Genomic DNA, 12,843 nt, shown 5'->3' on the forward strand with positions numbered 1-12,843 from the left:
CTTTTGTGCACTCTATTCAACTATTAAATAAATGCCAGGCAATCTCCTCCTCCCACGCAATGTACTGCCTCTGAAAACCCCTAGTGAGTCAACTATGAGTCAGTTCCAACTCCATGGTACAGAAAACAATAACAAGAAATAATCAATACCTTGGTATATGGAGTTAATTTTCTCCATTATAATTTTTTCTCAAGATTGGATCTAAACAGCCCTAGAGCTAGATGTAGCAAGGTCATTGGAAAAAGAAAAAAGATTATTTGGATAACAACAGTGACTGCAACAATGACCTTGAGTTTAGCAGCATTTGTGAGAATGGCATAGGACCCCGCAAGCTTTAGATCTGGTCGCTATGGGTCTGAGTCAATTTCATGGCACATCACAACTATAACTATGAATATTTTCCTTATAAATTATATAATCTTATAAGGATAAAAAGCATTAGTTATTAGTTAAATAACAGTCCAACTTATTTTAATGACTCTGCATTCCAATTCCAAGAAAAAGGCTATGAGACATAAATCAACAACTTAAGAAACAGATAAATTCTTTTTAGCATACCTTTTTCTTCTCTCTAAGTCTTTGCAACTAGCTAATTTACTACAATAATCTCTGGGTAGATTAATAATTGTTGGCAAGATTAACAATAGAGAATAGTAATATTCTGAGGTACCAAAGCATGAGTGTAAGTCCTGAGTTTTCTACTCTGAGTGATTTTGGACTGGCTGTTTAATATCTCTGTTAACCAGTTTAACATCTCAGTTAAACCCAGTTTCCTCAGCAGAAAAATATTAGCACCTCTCTAGGAATATTGGCCTTGTGGTAAGAAACTGCTCTGCAATCCTGAAGACATGTGGTTTGAATCCACCAACTGCTCCACAGAAGGATGGGCAATCTCCTGCCATGTGATTAATGCCTCTGAAAACCTACTGAAGGGTCAGCTATGAATCGGTTCCGACTCAGTGGTACGCAATAGAAACAATTAGGAATGTTGAAAAGATTAAATTACTTAATACACAGAAAGCATTTATCATAGTGCTGGGCACATCATAAGCACTATACAAAAGTAAGACAATATTACTACTACTAACATATGATGATGATGATGATGATGATGATGATGATGATGTGTAGCAAAATATTAACATTTGTATTATTTTTATGCCTACCATTGACCTTTGGTCATCTTCTAATTTATAGTAAAGCTTTATGTCCCCTTTCCCAAGGTCTGTTTAAACAACCAGGAAATGGTTTTTAAATGAATCTCATTATTCTTTTCCCTTAAAATGAGGGCAGGCAACAAGTTTAAAGAAAGGTTAGCAGAAAATCAAATTGTATAATGAGCACAGGGGAAATGCAAGGAACTAGAAGGAAGGGTTATAAGTTTCCTTAACGAAAATGACTGTATCATAAACCAAAAAGGCCTAAACTCACGTTTGTCAAGTCAATTCTAATTCCGGGAAGCCTTATAAGATAGATTAGAAGTTCCCCTCAGGATTTCCAAGGCTAAAAATCTCTATGGAAACAGATTATCTAACCTTTCTCTTACAGAGCAGATGGTGGATTCAATCCCCTTACCCTTTGATTAGAAACCTAGTGCTTAATCCATTGTGCAACCTGAACTCCTATGTCTGTACCATGTTTATTCTTCATGACCAATCATATATCTCACCTCAGGAAAAAATTGTAATTTATTTGACTTCTAGAAGCAATCAAATCATAACATTACAAACTCTTTACAAAATGAGAACTATAACCTAGTACAACTTGAACTTTTGGTAAAGAATATTGAACATATCATCAACTGTCAGAAGTAAAAACAAATCTGTCTTAGATTAAGTACATCCAGGATGCTCCTTGGAAACAAAAATGATGAGATTTCATCTCATATACTCTGAGTATGTTTTCAGGATTACCAGTCCTTGGGAAAGAAAGTGTGAAGTGTTGAAAAGTACATTGTTGTTGTTGTTGTTAAGTGCCATCAAGTCATAGATGACTCATAGTGACACTATATGAATGAAAGTCCTCAACACTTGAGTGACTTTCATCCTTTCTCTAGGTTCATAGGGTTTCTGGAGGTAAGCTATTTACAGAAGTGGATGCCACTCCTGTTTCCAAGCTTGTTTTAATTGGGGAGCTCCACCAAACACTGTCCTAGAGAAACTGTTAAGTGTTGGTGCCATCAAGTCACCTAAGATTCACAGTGACCCTATGAACAACAAATCTGAACCTTGTCCTGTCTGCCAACATCTGCATGATCTCTGTCTTCCTCAAACCCATAGTTGTAATCATTTTGTCAGTCAGTTCCCCTGAAGATTTTCTTCTCTTTCACTGACCCTCTGCCTTTATCAGCATGATGTCTTTTACTAAAGATTGTCCCATCCTTTCCTCTGCAGAGCACCCTCTCCTTCAATACAGACTTTTATGGCAGTACAAAGTGTTTTCAATATTTTTCTCCAGCACCACAAAGCAAAGGCATCCATTCTGCTTGTTGTTGTTAAGTGCCGTCAAGTCAAATATAAACTCATAGTGACCCTAAGAATATAAGATCTGAACCCTGTTCTTTAATTATCATCTTCTCTAAGTTCATAGTGTTTCTAGAGGCATGTTATTTAGGCAGTGGATGTCACTCCTGCTTCCAAGCCTGTCTTATTCTGGGAATTCCACCAAACACTGTCCACCAATGGGTAACCATTATGGCATTTGACATGCTAGTGGCACAGTGTTTAGCCTCACAACAAACCCAGGTTACCTCTGCAGAGCAAACTGACAGAACAGTGCTGTACCATTTAGGAGAATGTTTGTCCCCAAAACAGTTAACAACAGGTCCAAAAGCCACAGGCACTCAAGCAAAACAAGAGAACCCACCTTTCAGAATTGAACCGCTTCATACATGAGCCTCCAAACTGGGTCCATCCTGCTTAGGTCTTCCTTATTCATTGTCCAATTAATGGATGTGTAAGAAGTGTATCAGAGACAATGAGGATGGCAGAGTATAGGATCAAATCTGTTGTTTATGGAGATATTATGAGTTGTATTTGACTCAACAGTACTTAGTGACACCAAGAAGCTATTGAAAATACCATGGCTTATCCAAGAAGAGCTGTGGGTGAGCATTAACATTACTGGTAAGTATATTCATTTGCTCCTGGACACAGAGCCTACTAATTGGTCCTAAAAGCCTTCTGAGGTCCCACCTCTTCTCACTGTTTCTTAGTTGTTGGAATGGACAGAAAACCTCATAAGCAGTTCCTTACTTCACCTCTACCTTGCATGCGAACTTCTGAGTTGTAAAACAACCCAGTGGTAGATGGAATTTGCTTCAGGACTTAAGAATCATAAATGATATAGCTGAGCCTCTACATCTTGTGGTTCCTAACCTCTACACTACAATAGACAAAGTGCTAGTCTATAGGCCTTTTATTATAAGAACCACCTTCCCTCTGTAACTTAATTTGTGCCACTATTAGAACCTCTACTCAGAATATTATTGCTTTTTAATTTTTGACTCATGTACTTTTAACTTGTTAAATTTGTGTCTTCTAGGCTGCAACACTTCCATGATACATCTTCAAGGATATGAACATGTACGGCTAAGCACAATTGATAAGAGTACATCTAAATTCCAAAATCAATCTCCACAATAGTCTATGTGTTTCCTACTGCCAAAGGGGCCCTTTAGAGTAGTGAGAGAAGATCTTCACCCTGAAACCCACAGCGTCCCTTTTCAGCAGGAAGTAGCTAAGAGAATATGCCATCCCCTTTTCCTTATAAATCAGGGTGAAGTCTCTCTCAGGGAGGAGTGATAGGGAATGGCAAAGGACACACTGACAAAGGAGATTAATCAGAACTGGCTTTGACAAGCACTGTGGCAATTGGACAATTAAAACAGACATTCGGCGGGGGGGGGGAGAAGAACGAACTGGGGAGGAGGGTAGAGAAAACAGTGCAACAATGAATGAATGAAAACCCAAAATCTTTGTAAATGTTCATTAAAACTAATAAAATTTAATAATAATTTTTTTAAAGAAAGAAAATACCATGGCTTAAATCAAGTTTACTTTAGTCTTTAAACTAACATCTTCACATTTTAGCATTTTACTTGGTAAAGTGGAGGTACAGCAAAGGAGAGAAAGACACTCAGAGAGAAGCCTGACACAGTGACTTCAACAATAGGATCAAACATGGTAACGATTTTGAGTATAGGAAGGCCTTAGCTACACTTTGTCCTGCTGAACATAGAATTCTAAATGCCAACTTGATGGCACTTAGCAACAATAAATTAAAATATGTTAAACAACTGACAACTCAAAAGCAAGTAAAATAAGCATTTTAATTATCCTGAGTAATTAAATTTGAATGAGTGTAAACAAGAATTTTTTTAATTATTGTGTGCACCAAAAACAAACATTACTAGCTTGATAACATATTTACAAATTTATATGGCCTGTGAAAATGTTTGATCATTTATGGTAGAGTCACAAGTCTCAAGAAAGACTATTTTCTTTAGATAATTGAGGCTCCAAAGGTAGACAAAATATACTCTTAAATCAATATGATTTGTCTACAAAATTTATGTACAATGTGTATTATTCATGTACATTGTGTTCTACACATTTCTGCTTTCAAATTGTGTTTCAGATGATCACTCATGTACATTGTGCTTTATAAACTTATTCATCATTGAAAAAAAAGAAACTAAGTCACATATTGCATTGGACAGGTCTGGTGTCAAGGACTTCTTTAAAATGCTAAAGAGCAAGGATTTTACTCTATGATTAAAGTGTGTGGGAGGGGTGAGGGGGGATTGTATATCAAAGAATTTTTCTTTTATTTTTCAAAGAGAAGAGAGAACTGGGGTGGGGCGGGGGCGGGGGGAGGTCTGGGTAGGCAGAAAAGTGCAACAATGAATGAATGGAAATCCAAAATCTCTGAAAATGGTCATTAAAATTATTAAAATAAAATCTAAAAAAAAGGAAAAAAGATTAAAGTGTGCCTGGCCCAAGCCATATGATATTTTCAGTTGCTTTGTATGAGTGTGAAAATTGGACAATCGGTAAGGAATACTTGAGAAGAATGAATGCCTTTGAATTGAGTTGGAGAAGAATATTGGATCTATGGTGGACTGCAGGACAAACATAGCTGCCTCTGAAGCAAGGATCTCGTAAGACTTTATTATACACACTCTTGGGCACGTGATACATGGGTTATCAGGAGGAGCTAGTCATTGAAAAAGGGCATCGTTCTTGGAGAAGTAGAGGGTCAGGGAAGGAAAGGAAGACTCTTAAAATGGATTGACACAGTGACTGCAGCAATGGGTTTAAGCACAGCTGATATTGTGAGGATGGGGTAAAATTGGGTAGAGTTTTCGTTCTGTACATAGAGCTGCGGAGTCCGAGCCAACTCCAGAGCATCTAACTACAACATTATTGCTAAGTCGCTGGTGTTTTGGTCGCTTGTTATTTTTGGTTGTTCATATTAGTATTCAGTGATTCTCATGTTACTAGGGTCATTGTATCTCGGGTTTCTGCCTTGTCACTATTGGTACTTGGAGTCATCCAGTACTGTCCTGTGCATTGTATGTTCAGCAGAATTCCTGGTCTCTACTCACTGGATGGTTATAATACTGTATCCTCCAATCAAAAATGTATCCAAACAGTGTCAGGCATTCCTGAGGGAGGGACACCCTGGTTTCAGGACTACATTTTCATTTCTTTATCCCAAGGTCACGTAGCAAAGAGAGGACAGAATGGAGATCTAAGCACAGGACTTTTGTGTCCTAGCCTCCAGCTGTTTGTATCATAAAGCCCCACTTACTGTGTTGTCAACTACGTGAATAAGAATAAAATACTTGAAGCATTGCTATACATCACCATGGATTCTGAGGAATGGCTTCCATGAATAAATTACGTTAATTTAGTGGCACACAGGACACTTTGAAACATCAGGAAACCTCTCTTTTGCAGGAGGGCTCACTGACCATGGAGACATGAGATGACCTATGCAGGAGAGATTTGCTTTTGCCACTCTGAGTATCAGCAGAGGTCTGGGGCAGTTATGAATGCATGACTTTCTCCCTAATTTGCATACCGTCTCCATTTTAGCAATACAGAAGGGAAATGAATAAAAACAATTATGCACAAAAAATATATTCTTAAACCCTATTTTCTTTTTGTCTAGACAAATAATTTTTAAATGGTTTTTTTATTATTGTGAAAAACATGTATGGATATACAAGGAGGTGGGTGAGGGCTAGGAGCAGAAGAGTGAGGATGGACAGGGTTGAAATCACAGGGCTGCACAATTTGGTGGGTGAGGGGAATGGGCGAAGGAAATGAGAAAGATCCAGTGGAGACCAGAAGAGACAGGGTAATGGTAAGAATAGCCTAATGATGACTTTTTTTTTTTAAACAAAGAAAAGAAATTGTCTTGTTTACTTGTGGGTTTCTCATTTGGGAATAGGGTACACACAGACTCTCTGGCTTCTTCATTCTGAACAGGGCCATTGATGTGAAGGGGAAGGAGAGACCACTTGAATAGCTTACTGGTGGTCCTGGGTTGAAGCTGCATGCCTTCTTGTTCAGTTAGAAGATGTTTTCCTGAGTTTCAGTCCTTGGGGTGTGCCTTCCCGCCCCTGGGAAGAGCCTTCAGGTCGCTGGGGGAAACTGTCTAAGGTATACAGAGAATTTTATCTAAGCCACTTACCCCCACCTTCTCCCTGAGTACACTTGTAAGTAACACCTCCAAAGCCCTTCTGTTTGTTAACTCACAAGTTTGTTCTAAGTTTGTTCCCTTTCCTATAGGTAACCTTAACACTGAGTTTTACTCTAGACCTGAACCCTGACCCCAGTTGTAGACAAAGATTTTTAACAGTCCCAGTGTCCCAAAGCTCAGGATACTGCTCTGGGGGGACGGGGCTCTGGTGGCAGGGTGTGGGGCGAGGGGAATCATGCTCACCACTTGAGGAAGACCATAGTGGCCGGGACAGAATAGCTCACTCAGCAAGAGAAAGAGCACCTTCAGCAGCCGGTCATCCTTCCCACCCAGCTTCTTGGCCAGGATCTCCAAGAAGGTGACGAAGAGGAACGTACCACCTGCCATGCAAGCAGCAGAACTGACCAGCCCAATGCCTATGCCCAGCGGGATCATGATGCTGACCATCACAGCCAGCTTGGCTGCCTCCCTGAGTGGCATGGTGCTCTCGTCCATGCTGATGTCCAAGGCTATAGCTACCAGGGTCTCATGGATGGCCACACCCACAAAGAGGCTGACCACCTTCTCGCCCCCCTCCGGCAGGCCCAGCGCCAGGCTCTGGGTGGAGTGGGTGGAGAGAGCCAAGACCAGGCTGAACAGCAGCAGCGGGCTGGAGCGCAACAGCTCCTGGGCACTCGAGCCATGGCAGTGGATTGCAGGGTGGGTACGGTGTAGAGCCATGCCGTCCATGAAGGGGCTCAGGCTGTCATACTTAGAGTCACTGCCTGCATCCGAACCTGCGTTGAAAAGTCTCCAGGTCAATGAAGGATGGCTTCTCCTTGCGGAAGGTTAGGATCAGCTGCTCCATGAAGAAGCCTACCATCATGATTGTCTCAACCAGTGGGTGGGTAATCAGTGTTTATGTGGCCCAGGCTCAGAACCTTCAAGGTAGGCAACAGAGCATTGAAGCAGGTGGCCAGGAAGACTCCTCCACCAAAGGTGTTGCAGACGGCCAGGATCTTCTTGTAGCAATGGGCCTTCTCAAAGTCTGTCTCTATGATCTTCACAGGGGGCAGAGAGCCTAGCAGGGTGAAGAAGAATATCACCACCACACACAGGATGTTGGCCACCAGCAGTTTCATCAAGGCGGCCTGGTCAGCTCTGCCCACTGCAAACCCCAATCATGGGCAGTGTCACACTCCATCCCCAAGGCACTACTGGGTCCTGCTGAGCAGCCTCCTTGTCAGGCTTCAGGCCAGCAACTCTGCAGGGACCTTTGCCTGTCAATCAGTACCGCCCTCGCTCGACTGCTGCACCTTAAACCCTATCTTAAACTCTTAAAATGTGTAACTGTTAATAAGGTTAGACACAGCTGCTTAAAACAGAAAACCTCAGAGCAGGGTCATAAATATCAGTGTTCATTTTCTACAACAGAAGTCTGCACTTAGAGGTTTAAGGCTGATATGTAGGCTTTCTGATCCTCAGAGATCTGCATCCCTTCCTTCTGGTACTCAGTCATGTTGCCATCTCTCCTCATGATTAAAATTATTACTCCAAGTACAGTCAAATCCCATGCTCACATTGTAGGCTAAATTAAAGGCCACAGGGTCTCACACATTGTCCCTAAAAATATTCCCTGCAAGCTCCACACCATAATGTTTAGTCAAACTGACCCTTTGGTTAGAAGTTCAGTGTCCACTGACATAGCTGTGTGTGCTCAGAAGGAATCTTAAAAATCTGGTTTTTATTCTGAGTGGCAGGTAATGTGCTAGAAAAGTACTGGCATTCTGTTGCTGACAAGAAAATGTTGCTAGATAGCCAGTGATGAGTCACTGTCACAAGACCAATTATCTAAATCATAATTACAGTGAATTTTTATTAGTTTCAGAACTCATTCAGGTTGAGGAGAAACTCTTTTCCCAGAAAGCACCTGGTATATTTGAACCACATGCCTTTGGGTTTACAGTGCAATTTCCTGTTCATAAAGATTCTCACCACTGGGCTGATTTGCAGCATCATGATAGATGGTGAAGAGACTGAGATTGTTATTAGCTTCAGTTTGCTTGGCTCCACTATCAAAACTCTTGGTACCAGAAGGCAGGAAACAAAAGACAAATAGCATTGGGAAAGTCTGCTGTCAAGGACCTCTCCAGAGTACTGAAGAGCAACGATGTTAGTCTGTAGAATACGGTGCACCTGATCCAGGCCATGATCTTCCCAATTATGTCCAGAAAGCTAGACAATCACTAGGGATGATAGAAGGAAAACTTACGTCTTTCAACTGTGGTGCTGGAGAAGAGTAGTGAATGTACCATGAACTACCAGGAGAACAAACAGGTTCATTCTGGAGAGGGTGAAACCTGGCTGCTTCTTGGAGGCAAGGATTCTGAAGCTTCATCTAACATATTTTGGATGTTGCGAGAAGGGACTAGTCCTTTGAGAGGGATGTCATGCTTGGGAGAGTGGAGAGACAGCACAGGAGAGGAAGACCCTCAATGAGAAGGATTGATTCAGTGACTGAGGTAATGGGAATAAGTGTGTCAGAGATAATAAGTTTGGCACAGGATAGAGCAGGGTTTAGAGCTGTTTTACATAGAGGCACTATGAGTTGCAAGTGACTCGATGGCACATAACAACAACAACAACTCAGCAGAGCTAGCTTTTTTGATTTAGAGCAAGCAAAAACCACAAAATTTAAAAAAAAAACTCACAAAAATAGTTGACAGGTATCCCTGAGCTAATAATTCACAATGAAAATCTTGATGAGTCTGAAAAGAAAAATGAAAAACCTTGTTCTTTGTGTAGCAATGATTGATGCCATTAAGTAAAATATCATTATTAAACAGTGATTAAGTATAATATCACTATTAAACAGTGATTATTTCTGAACCCTGGAGACAAGTAGCCTCGGCTGAGTCCAGGAATTCACTGTATGACCTTGGGCCAATCCCTTGTCATCTTAGATTCCCTTATCTGTGAAATAAGGGCAAAGATCAAAGCATGTAGTGCCAGCTGTGGGAATTATGTAAAAATACAAGTTTATTAAATATAAAATTATCTGCTATTAAAATTTATAAATTAATATATCTGATGCATACACATTATCTAATAGTCTTCCAACTCTATAAAAGATTATTTAAAACAAGAAAATATACAATTAACTGTATATATTAGTTTTGTGCTTATTACATTTACCTTTTTCAAACCTTTACTTTTACTATTACTAGGTGTTATTTTTGTTGTTAGGTGCCATTTAGCCCAGTTAGACTAATTGTGACTCCACACAACAGAGTAAATCAGTCCCTGTATGATTTTCTAGGCTGTCACGGATCTTGGCTGAAAACAGAGAATACCAGATGAATGCCTACCTGTGTTTTATTGATTATACAATGGCTTTTAACTCTACATCACAACAGATTAAAACTACATTGAAAAGAATGGAAATACTAGAACATTCAACTGTGCTAGTATGAAACAGTTACCTAGACCAAGAGAGTGTTGCCCAAACAAAGCAAAGGAATATTCCAGGGTTTAAAAGAAAATTTAAAAAAGTGAATCAGAGCTGTGTCCTTTCTCCATAAACAATCTGTGTGCTATAAAAATTATTCAAAAGTTGGCGCGGAGCCCAGGAATGTGTAACCTGCCATGGGCAAGTCAGCTTCCAAACAGTTCAATAATGAGGTCCTGAAGAACCACAATTAGTACCGGCAGAAGTATGGTGTTCCTCCACTGAAGCTCTGCAAAAAAAACTCAACCAAGAAGCTCAGCAGTATTCTGAGGCCCTGGCCAGCACAAGCATCCTCAAGCATAGCCCGGAGTCAAGTCGTGGCCAATGTGGAAAGAACTTGATCTCGGCATCCTACAACCAGCCAGCAAAGGACGTGGCTGATAGATGGTATCGTGAAATCAATAGCTACAATTTCCAGAACCCAGGCTTTACCTCGGGGACAGGTCCCTTCACAGCCATGGTGTGGAAGAATACAAAGATGAGAGTGGGAAAGGCATCTGCAAGTGACGGATCCTCATTTGTGGTGGCCAGGTACTTCCCTGCAGGGAATGTTGTCAGCCTTGGTTTCTTCAAGGAAAATGTTCTGCCTCCGAAGAAGTAATCTGTCAATTCCAATGGGAAGGTGGCAGATCCAAGAATATGAATGTGAAGTGCCTGGAACAACAAAAACTCAGCTGTTTTTCTGTCTCTGTGGATGGACGTGCTATTTGTGATGCGTGCCAGTATCTCTTGCACACTCACTTGAATATATAGCTCAGGATAAACTCATCTTTAACAAAGGAATGAGCATATGAAGGATGATTGACTAGACTACAATGATTTGGGCTTTAAAGGTGGCAGAAACCCCCAATTTAAATTTTTTTTATTTTTTTAAAAATGTCCTTTGTACCTTCCTTACTACAAGATCCATGCCTGAACTTTTTTGTATTCAAAATTATCGGGATGCTGAGAAGTGAAAAAAAATCAAAAGTTGAAGAATGTGACATCAGAATTGGAGGGGGGAACTTATCAATAATCTTCATTATGCAGGTGATGAAACTTTGCTTGCTAAAAAGTGAGGAGGACTTGAAATGCTTGCTGCAGAAGATCAAAGACTACAGCCTTCAATATGAATTGCATCTCGATATAAAGAAAACAAAAATTCTCACCATTAGGCTATTAGACAACATCGTGATATGGAAAAGATTGAAATTGTCTTGTTGGATCCACAATCAACATGCTTGGTCCATCAGTTAAGATATCAAAATATGTGTTGAACTGGGAAAATCTGTTAAAGACCCCTCCAAAGTGCTGAAGAGCAAGGATGTCAGTTTAAAGAATAAAGTGCACCTGATCCAAATCAGTCTTTTCAATTACTTGCTATGCATCTGAAAGTTGGACAATGATTAAGGATGACAGCAGACGAATAGATGCTTTATGAGTTGTAATGTTGGAGAAGAGTACTGAATAATCCATAGGCTGCCCAAAGAACAAATATGTCTTGGAGAAAGTGCAGCCAGTGGGCTCCTTGAAGGCAAGGATGGTGAATCCATATACTTTGGATGTATTGTTAGGAGTGACCAGTTCTTGGAAAGACATTAAGCTTAGAAAGATGAAGAGTCAGCAAAAGAGAGAAAGACCCTCAACAAGATGGAATGATATAGTGACTATAACAATGGTCTCAAGTATATCAGAGATTATGAAGATGACGTAGAATAGAGCAGGGTTCAGATTAATTGCTCATTGGGTTAATAGGAGTCAGAGCCTAATGGCCCATAACAACACTCATAAAGACAACAAAGATCCTTACATTAGCAAATTCTCTGGTTTTTCTGGCTTAGAGCTACTGGGTAGCTTTGAACTGCCAACCTGCTGATTAGTAGTCAAGTGCTTAACCATTGTGCTACCAGGAATCCTTAAGATAAATTAATCTATATTTTATAGAGGAGTTTAAATGATACATAGACAAAAAGCTGCAAAAAATACAGTTATAAGTGGAATTTTATTACTACATATGAATTTTAGTATGCATTTATACAATATAGCAGTCAATTGGGTCATACATAATATAAAAAAGGCAGAACTATGATCAACTTATAAATAACATGATCCTAATTCATTCCTAAATATATTGTAGAATAAAACCAAGAATAATCTTCTTAGTGAAGTTTCATCTATTTAAAGTTTTTAAAAAATCTACTTGAATTTTACTCTGGTGTCTTGAAACTAGCCAGCTTTCTGAAAATATTCATAAAGTATCCTAACTAATAAAGAAACAACAAACCCAGCAGAACTAGAAATCTTGAAAACACTGACAAATTGCACCCTCCAGTGGAAAAAAAAAGTTTCTCCATAAAAATTCAGTGTGTTTTTCATTCCAGGTCTGGTTTGTTCAAATGTTTCTACCTAAATTTAAAAACAAAAAATCAACAAAATGTAATGACATTTTTATGACCTGCACAAATGCAGCTTTATCATCATTCACTTTCTTTGGTTCTCAAGGAAGTAGCTCTGAATTTCAGAATCAATTACATAAATAGGATACTGAATGTTGGAAGAGGAAAATAGATTTAAAAAGAACAATATGGAAGAAAATAGAACATAAAATTGAAATATATGTGTATGCACGCATGCACTATTTTCTTTTTTTTCTATAATTATATTTT

At 39.6% G+C, this 12,843-nt stretch overlaps 2 pseudogenes; one reads left to right on the top strand and one right to left on the bottom strand.

Moving 5' to 3' along the window:
* Nucleotides 1–6,950: 6,950 nt before the first annotated feature.
* Nucleotides 6,951–7,832, bottom strand: LOC102851013 (annotated as a pseudogene).
* A 2,503-nt stretch (nt 7,833–10,335) lies between these two features.
* On the top strand, nt 10,336–10,799 carry LOC102851426 (annotated as a pseudogene).
* The last annotated feature ends 2,044 nt before the right edge of the window (nt 10,800–12,843 follow it).

This window comes from Elephantulus edwardii, unplaced genomic scaffold, assembly GCF_000299155.1.
Source record: "Elephantulus edwardii isolate Elephantulus edwardi_28Jun2011 unplaced genomic scaffold, EleEdw1.0 scaffold00110, whole genome shotgun sequence".
Lineage (NCBI taxonomy): Eukaryota > Metazoa > Chordata > Mammalia > Macroscelidea > Macroscelididae > Elephantulus > Elephantulus edwardii.